Source organism: Meleagris gallopavo, chromosome Z, assembly GCF_000146605.3.
Source record: "Meleagris gallopavo isolate NT-WF06-2002-E0010 breed Aviagen turkey brand Nicholas breeding stock chromosome Z, Turkey_5.1, whole genome shotgun sequence".
NCBI classification, from domain to species: Eukaryota; Metazoa; Chordata; class Aves; order Galliformes; family Phasianidae; genus Meleagris; species Meleagris gallopavo.
Genome location: NC_015041.2, coordinates 50,476,064 through 50,486,020, shown reverse-complemented (window position 1 = coordinate 50,486,020; position 9,957 = coordinate 50,476,064). Strand labels below are relative to the sequence as shown.

The 9,957-nt window shown below is 37.3% G+C and overlaps 1 long non-coding RNA gene across 1 annotated transcript; it reads right to left on the bottom strand.

Annotated features, from left to right (window-relative positions):
• Window positions 1-5,321: 5,321 nt before the first annotated feature.
• LOC104915233 lies at window positions 5,322-9,866 on the bottom strand. Its single transcript, XR_796293.3, has 3 exons — window positions 9,727-9,866; window positions 8,947-9,042; window positions 5,322-6,215 (listed from the first exon to the last, which is right to left on the bottom strand). It is a non-coding gene; the product is annotated as an uncharacterized LOC104915233 (long non-coding RNA).
• Between the last annotated feature and the right edge of the window lie 91 nt (window positions 9,867-9,957).

Below are 9,957 nucleotides of genomic sequence, written 5' to 3'. Positions count from 1 at the left end.
TTTGTTTGTTTTGTTTTATAAAACAAAAAATTGGGCTGATTTGGAATTCCAGAAGTAACAAGGAAAATAGTAGTTCAAATCAAGCTGCAAGTCATCTGCGCACAGATCAACTTCAACAGAAGAACTTGAAATGGCCAGCCTTTGTTAAATCAAGTTTCATTTCTGGTTTCAAGAAAGTTATTTAAGCAGAAGTCATTCTGAAGCAACCAGAGAAAGCATGGTATGTTGCCACACTAGTTTCTGTACGTCACGAGCAGGCAGGGCAGAAACGGTAGGCAAAGACACTACTGGTTGTCTGCCAGGGATTTTCTTGAGAAAAACAACAGAAAAGACCAGACACACATCTAGCCTTTTCCACTAAACCTATGGAAATGCTGTGCACTTCACATTCATTCTTGTACTTTCATAAAACACAAAGAAGGTGGGTGATGTTAATATCTTATTCGTAGTTCTGATCTGCAGTGAAGACTTGCAGTCAAAAGGCTTTCCTGAAGCTCTTCTGCCATTGTTGCCACATCAAATCTAAATTCCAATTAACAATTTCAAAACTGGATTTCAGCAGATATTCTACAGCAGTAGCAATACATTTATTGATTAGATACAGCAAACTGTATCTACAGCTACCAGAACGCCTGGGTGTACAATAGTATCTGTTAAGCGAAAATACAGGTTAACTAATAAAAGTTTCAGGAGGTTGTTTTTAATAGTATGTAATTCCTTTTTCCACTTGCAAGGTTCTTTCATGCAGCTGGCCTTGCTGTTCACATTCTTTTTCCATGAGAAAAATGATAGAGGTAGTACATTCAAATCAGTATTTTGAACCAAAAGGGATAAAAACCAGCAACTTAAGTCATCAAAAACAAAACAATCAAGAACCCATCTCTAATGTTTCACACAATGTTGATCCATTCCTTCCTTTCACACTCTGTCTGCTGATGATAGACCACCATCCCTGTATATACCATTAAGCTCAGAGTCCACTACAATTCAGTACAGTGCAAAAAGTCAGGTTTTCCTTCTGTGCAAGCCTGATTTGTCACCAGAACAACAAAAAAGACAAAATTAAGGTGAGATTAAAGAAGTAGTGTGTGACAAAATTATGATGCTGAAAAGGGAAGACGTTCAACAGCAGGCAGCTATGCAACCTCTCACTCATGATGAGGAGAGTGAAACAGTGAGAGCAGCAGTATACAGCACTGTAGGCAGAAAGAGAGGAGAATATATGCACTGGGTAGCAGAAATTTACATGTATGACTATACCACTCTTGTAATGAAATTTTAGAAATACCACAGCCTTCTGCATGAACATCACAGCATAAGTAAGATTAATGAGTCCTCAGGTTTATTTTTTTGTTGTTGTTTTGTTTTTAACTTGGCTCTATAGTTCTATGGCCAGACTGAGATTTCAAACGCCATTTACATTTTATTTATTTAAAACAGCTCTGCACTGCTTCCCCAGTAAGAACTCATGAAGGGCAGTCGGACAACTTGCATATAATGAGCATTAGGGCCAATATCCATAGACAGTCTTTGATGCAGAGAGATCCCAGCTACCATCAGGAAAAAAAAATAGGAAAAGCTACAAGAAGGACCAGCTGTGCACTGAAAGAAAGCTTGACCTTACAAACAAAGGTAAGATTAAAAATTCCTACTAATTACACTCTTCATCTGTTGATGAGACCAAGCTCTATTCAAAACGCATCTGCTTCATTAAAAAAGGATTTTCTGTGCAAGCAGGAAAATACCTATTTACTGCCTAATACTATTTGGGAGCATCCAAAGTACCTCTGAAGCTGACTGACAATGCAAAGTGCACAACAAAGACCCCTACCTTTATAAATACCTAGCAAGCCTTTAAAAGTCTGAAGTATGGATAAGCACTACATAACACAGCAATGGTAACACTGTACTATGTACCAACTCACTGCTGTTGTTCCATACTTTTTTTCTTTATCCCATGAAGCAACAAGAAAGCTTTTTTGAACCCAAACTAACATATCAACAGCTGCCAAGTCTGCTAGTATCTGCTTTTAGCTTTTATCCAGCTTTCACTGTCTTTTACACCTCACTCTGGCAACACTACAGAAATACCTTCCTCCCTTTGATTACAGAACTAACAACTTTTCCCTCAGCTGTATCCTGAGCATACAAAATACTGTCACAATAAAACTTAAGGATAATGCTGATGTGCTATCAACAGCATTCCACTCTGTTGAAAAGCAAAAACACCATCTTCAGGGGGGAAAAAGGAAATGCTACAGTTGCACAGAAAAATTAATGCTGTAACTGCATTCCATGACTTAAATTAAGTCTGACTTGTTCACCAATAATCTTTTCTGTTCATAAAACAGAACAGCCAAATTAGCTACAATACTTTGCACCCAAATGTTTTTTTGGCAACTAGATGAAAAGCAGCCAACCAGACCATCAGTATAAAATGCTTTACGTACCTTTACCAATGCCATCACACCTAAGTTTTCTTCGTTCAGAGTTAAACACACTGAGAACAAGTTCTGTTATCTATACAGATTCATTAAAGAAAACTAGAGGGAGGCTGCTAAATGCACACTAAGCAAAAACAGAGACAAAGAGTAGCTACTTTTGCTGTGTTCCTGTATCTAGCCGAGAATTATAAATAATTAAGTGCCCCACTGTTTCCTCAATATTAACTGCTGTGCTCCAAGAAAGTCTAAATAAATATTCTCCTTCATCCTACATAGCCTCTGTTTCTTTTATAAAATGCTCTATTTTGGTCAAGAGCTTTAAAAGTTTTTATTCCCATCAACTACTTACCTTCCCTGCCTGGAAAAAAGTACTTCATAGTCAATTAGCATATTGCTTTTTCTTTAAAAGCAGTAGAAGGACATAGTGCTTATAGTGGACATAAAAAGGCATCACTTTCTAGACTTGGAATTTCCCATAAAAACACCTTTTTAACTCCAGAAACTCTCAAATCAGTACAAGAATGCTGGTTAAGACAATTAAGTTTCCCTGCGAGATTTTAAGAACAGCATTAAAACTGCTTCTACAGAAGTCGACAAATTAATCCTTAGCTTCTACTGAATAGAACACACAGTCATGAACAGCTACTAATTTACATGTTTTGATGTCTACTTGGGAAAATATTGTATCGGAATACACAACCGCTAGACTACCTAGGTTGGAAAAGACCTTCAAGATCATCAAGTTCAAACATCAATCTGGCCTAACAAGCCCTATCACTAACCCCACAAGTCTCAGCAATATGCCCATATGTCCCTTACACACCTCCAGGAAGGTGACTCCACCACTACCCTGGGCAGCTTGTTCCAAGACTTGACCACTCTCTCCACGGACAAATTCTTCTTCACATCCACTCTGAACCTCTCTGGAGCACCTTGATACCACTTCCTCACGTTCTATCACATACAGCAGGGACAGATGTTGATGAAACACATAGCAATTTGTAGCATGCAGCTAAGACTGCTTACACCAGCATTTGTTTATAGAGTTGTCCACTACAAACCAACCATGATCTAAATGTTAGTTGCTTTTACTATGACCAGACCTAAACTCAATCTTCTTAGCTAGGAACAGCTGATGGGAATACACTTTGCTTCAGGAATACTCATCATATAATAGCAGTGCTACAGAAGTCAAAAGACTTGCTTATTAAGTTCTTATTCTGATTTTCACAGGAAGAATATATGTTAAAAGATATATTTCTAGCACTGTTGTGTTCATTTTTTTTTTTCCTGTTGCAAGCAGCAAGTTACTAAGCAGCTTTCACCTGCCAGGTACAAAACAGATCAGTATCAGATCTTGATCATCTGTGTTGTCAATTCTAGAAGTGTACCTAGAAGCAATCTTTAACGTTACTCTAGAAGTAGAAATAGGAGCCGGGTCTACAGAGCTAACTAGGACACTGTTTCATTCTTCTCCAGCTCATTAGCTAACTAATGACCTTCAGAAAATGAAAACACATTTTGCAAAGCATTACATTAAAAACCAACAAGCTTATTTTCCAGTGATCTGATACCTTTAAAGAATTCATCCACCTGCCTTCTTTCACCCAAAATGGTAACAGCATTAACTACAACAGTTAAGAGGTAGGAAAAAAACAATACTGACAAAATCACATCTTTCAAGCTTGAGGTCAGTGCTTTTCAAGAGACTAATTAAAGTTGGGACTGTGGTGAAGAGATGAGGACTTTGTTCAGTCTAATAAAGAGAAACTTTCGGAAGCTACTATGGGACTCACATGAAATGTAGGAAAGGTGTTCATGGTTTTTGTTTTGCTTTGAGAATATAGTTCAATAGCAAGATCTCCATCTGGTGGCAGGATGCTTCCACACTAAATTTCAGCAACATACAGCACTTCTCTACTGCCATCTATCGCAAGAGTGTCGACTTACCTGAATATTCAGAAGACTCAAGCAGCTGCTCCTAGGTACATGCTCCCATAAATGTTAAGGTACTGTTCATCATTCTGCAGTGACAAAAAAGGGTCTACAAAAGCTAGAGCCCAGAACACTGATACATGCTAAATAATCTCTTATCAATGGTGAGGAAGAGTAACAGTCCTATCTAACAGAATTGTAATGCTAGTCTGTGCTATTAGTTTTGAAAACAAATAAGAAATGGAATAAACAGTTTACTACAATTTAAGTGTTCATTTATACAGGTAATGCCTGTAACACCAGTGTCTCAGACTATAATAGAAAAACATTATTCTTAAGAAAAACAATTAGACATAATGAGAATATTACAGGATATGAAGTAATACTGAAATTATATGAAAATACTACATAAATACTTAAACGCTCACGTTTAAGTAGGAAATGAAATCAAGTTTTATTTCAGGGTCTAATGCAGTTGTTTAAGCCAATGTTAGTACCAAAAGGAGGAGTCCCACCAATCTCTGTCCATCCACATAAGCCTTGGCCACCTCTAACTTCTGCTGGCAAAAATTCAGAATGTCATGATGTAGTTCATCAGGATAGAAACTGATTTAACATGAAAGACACTAAAAACTTCTGTTTTTCAAGAAACTGATAGCAAAAAAGCACAATGAATTCCCATGCTTCTGGCCATTAAAAAAACCTTCAGATCAAGACGAAGATAACTACAGAAACAGTTATGTAAACTTAGAGGCCCAAAAGAATTCATTTTTGAAATATCGATGTGTTCCTTATTATTTTAAGAGAAATCTTTACAAATCAAGTGCCACTGTTCCACTTACATGCAGGTTTTTCCAAGTTCAAATCCTATCAGTTCTAAATATCTAGCAATCATTCAACTTTTAATTCCATTTTATCACAAAACAAATTTCAAGACCTTAATATGAAGTATCATACTTTATTTATTCTTTATTCAAAACTTTCAAACAGTAAATAAATGCAGAAAGAATTGAAACTTTCCACACTGACAGAATTACAGTTGTTTTCCATAGAAACAGAGTAGATTTCTAGAAGACTTGGATCTGATCCTAAAAACTGTAAGCAAGCAAAGCAATCAATACTAAAATTGACTTTGTTACAAAAAAACCATGTAAGCAAATTTAAGCTGATACACTACCTTAACAATACAACTAACACGTTTAACATGAATCCCCTTTCCAGAGTAAGAAACCTAAGCAAAGTAGCAATAGAAAGTTGTTTTTTTTTTTACTGCATCCTTCATGAATTGAGTGCTTACATGATTTTACGGTTTATCCCCTTTTTTCTTTTTTAGAAAAAGTCTATTTTCTATAAGAAAGTTGTTCGTCTTTGATCGCGCTTAAAAGAAGTCTTCAGTACAAAAAGAGTTCATAGTATTGAAAATGCCTTTCCCTTCCCAAATAGCACCTAAATACAAAGAAGTCAACAATAGATGGCTGGAGAAAAATCAATCCCTGGAATGCAGAAACTTCTAAAGTTTCTATTTAAAAAGACTGGCATATAAAACTATGGGTAGGGAATGTCATTTTCAAACAGTACACAGAGTTCAGAATCACCAGTTCATATCCTAACAGCAAGCTACAGGTACAGTTTCTTTTACAAAACTTCATTTTCAATGTCAGGAAATTAAGGCCATTAGACTTTCAGCTTAAGAACTTACAGAAATAAACTACAAAAATACACTGTGCTTCTGAGAAGGCTATTCTGTAGACAGTGATCACCATTATTTGAAGAACCTGGATGACTGGAAAGAGTTTACATGATCGCACAGTTTCTGTCAGATTTCCTTGGTCTCTCCTGTTACAAACAGAAAAGTCATGACTGGAAAAAAATCCAACAGCAAGGTATTCAGGAATCAGAAACAGTATAATTATATATATAACACCTATTATCAGTGTATAAAATTACTAGCCTGGTATGGTCTAAGCAAGCTGTAATACAATGTCTTGACCCTATGAAGTAAAGGAATGCTAGATATCCTGTTATACGAGGTAATGGAAGATGGGCACCACTGTAAGAGACTGAGAAGCAAGTGAGAAGCAAATAGTTGGTAGAAGAGTAAAAGGAGACTACCACAGTAATGATATGAGAAACAGTTGGAGGAAGGAGCCTTGCAAGGCAGGTATTCCTCCAGACTGATCTCATTATCCTGTGAGGATTACGCAGAGCTGCTGAATTGCAACAAGCAGATTTAGTGGGGAAGGAAGAGATGTGGCAAACTACACCTGTACTCACTTCAGCAGAGACAGAAAGATAGCCACTGAAGCCCCTCCGGCCCACTTCCAGAATACATTAAATCTTGAACTGTTCTTGTGCAGGGGTAGAGCCATACCTCAATCACAACATTAGAGGAGGCCTGGCAGACATCTGAGACCTTGGATTCATTTCTGAAACATTCTGAAGAAGCACTTTACTTCTCCTTAAGGGCCACAAAAACAAATAAGGCAAAGGGCTGCCCTTTCAGATGTGCAGATCCTCCACAGCAGGAACAATCACTGCTGGATCCAAGGGTGAGAACTGTCTCTTTCTATCTGTATTTTTATTTCTCTCTTTTTCTCTCTCTTTTCAAGTTTTATTAGAACAGATGCAAGTCAATTCATCACAGCTTACCACTAAAACTACATTTCTTACATAGCACCAATAATCACATTCCCTAGAAAATTTGAAACTACTCTTGTTTGAATAAACTCGTTAGACTTACTGGTTCTGTTTTAGTATCATCTTCGCCTTCTTCCTCATTCTCAAACTTTATTTTCTTGCCCTGAAACCATCTGTTGTCATTTTACCTTACTGTGCCCCAAGGACACCTCACACCTTACGACTTCCATACTTACCCAGGGTATCTTGAAGTCAAGTCATGACAATCAGAAATAACAAAGGTCATACTGGACTTTATAGCTAAAAGCATCATTGAGATTACACAGCTGGTGAATACAGTAGTGAGCATATACAAATACCTTAGAAATTTTTATATTAAAAAAATCCACTGTAGCATTTCTTTTGCTGAAGAGTTAACAATGCTTTAGCTGGAGAACACACTCCAGAAACCACAGCTATCACAAGAAGCACTTCAATTCTGAAAAACAGTAGTAAAAGCTTACACCTATATCCAGTGCCACTATGATACAACTCAGTTACAGGCCAAAAACATGCCTGGCAAAGAACATGATTTCTCAAGCAATCAGCTCTCTTCATTTTTTCCTGCAGATTTACATACACAACTTTAGTTACTGTTCTACATTCACTCTCCTGACCAATGTTAATACCCATAATAACTGGAAAATAAGTTTTAGCTGAAGGAGCAAAATATCTACAAGATGCATGACCAGCAGGCCAAGGGGGGTGATCGTGCCCCTCTGCTCTGTGCTGGTGAGGCCTCACCTAGAGTACTCCGTCCAGATGTGGAGTCCTCAGTACAGGAGAGGCATGGACCTGTTGAAGCACACCCAGAGGAGTGCCACAAAAATGATCCAAGGGATGGAACACCTCTCCTGTGAGGAAAGGCTGAGAGAGCTGGGGCTGAACAGCCTGGAGAAGAGAAGGCTGCGGGGAGACCTGCGAGCGGCATTTGAGTATCTAAAGGGGAGCTACAGGAAAGAAGAGGAAAGACTCTTCAGCAGGGTCTGTGGTGGCAGAAAAACGGAAATGGTTTCAAGCTTAAAGTGGGTAGATTTAGGTTAGATATTAGGAAAAAAATCTTTTACAGTGAGGTGGTGAGGCACTGGAAAAGGTTGCCTAGTAATGTGGTTGATGCCCCATCCCTGCAGACTTTTAAGGTGAAGTTGGATCAGGCCCTGGTCAACCTGAACTGGCTGTAGTATCCCTGTTCTTTGCAGCAGAGCTGGACTAGATGGCAATCAGAGGTCCCTTCCAACACTAAGAAATCTATGATTATGTGACCTTGGCCTTAGAGGAACTTATTTGTCCATTACAATTACTGTCTTTTTAGAAAAGCTACTTGGTTAAAGAAGTAACACAAAACTCAGAATGCAAACTACTCAGTACACTGTATCGGAGTATTCTCCCATGTTTCAGAACATTTTATACTGCCACTGCAATTTCACACCTTTGCCTTTAGAGTTGCATTTTTTTCATCATGCCTGACATTTTCTCTCCTAGAGGAAATGAAAGATGTAAGTTCCCTAAGTAAGCAACTACAATTTTATGTGAACTAACTGAAGGCAAATGGCATATATTATATGGCATATATTTCCCTCAGTCCAACTGCATCAGAAAGTTTAAGAAAATATCCCATATCTAAAATTTCAAAATTTTAAGTTTAAAAATTTTTTCGAATAGTCCACCATCATGGGAATACATGAAGAATTCTTCCTACTAATTTTAATAATTCTAAAAAGTTATGTTTTAATTCAATTACTGATTTAACAAAACAAAAACAAGAGAACACCCATGCTCAAACAGTTATGATACTTGTGTAAAAAAAAAAGAAATCACTGCTTTTATCTTTTCCTTTTCTATCTAAGCAAATTTGTTAAGACAGTAGTTTTGACAAGTCTTAACAAAATACCTGTTGGTGGATAACAGCTTCAAGAATTTCTTCACCTTCCTCCTCTTCCTCTGCATCTACAGTTGTTTTAAAGACAGTCCTTCTCTGAGCAACTTCCTGCAAGAGGTACATTTTTAATAATTGACTCTAAAGAGCTGATGATTATCTATTTGTATTTTGAGAAAGGGGAATGCCACCTGTTCAGACAGCTAACTGCAGAGTTTGTCTATGCAATGCAGCACGTGGAAGTATATAAACAGCATTCCTAACACTTCAGTTTTAAATCCCTTAACGATTAAAAAACTTCCTAAAAATGCACATGTCAAGCCTTTTTTTCCCGTAACTATTACAAGAAATTTGTATTTTATTATTTTACTTCAATTGCTGCATGTCATAGTCACTGATCTACTTAAAATTAACACTTATTTTCCTAACTCCTCATTAACACAGTTTTCATGGGAACAAAATAAAAACAGAGCACTGAAAAGTTCACTAATATCTTTTACCTTCAAAATTTAGGCACTCCCCATCAGGGAAACGTGAGAACAAATCATTCTCTTAGCAAACAAGGGAGTATATAAAATTTGTAAGCTTTCTCAACACTGCACCCCTATATTACAATTAAGTTCAAGAAAAGTGCATAGTATGCTTGGCTAAAAGCAGCAGGAGAAAATTTTACTACACTCTCACATGCACTGAAGTACAAAGAACTAACAGTAGTTCTACCACTGTCTTTACAAGACTAGATGCTGGAGTGGCAATATAGTCAAATGCAAGTTTGACACATCTGAGTTACTTTACCTGCCCCTGAGAATTTTTCAGCACAACTTCCACATCTTCACCAGTGCCCCAGGAATTCTGGTTCCTCCAGATGAAGTCAGTGGGAGGGCTAGCAGTTACTCCAGCATTTGCAGCCCAAATCTGTTCAAAGTCACAAATGAATATTACTTGCTAGTCTTACATAATTCACTTTCATTTTAGGCAACACCATTGAATCTCTTCCGACTAAGAAAAAAAAAAATTTTTTTTTTA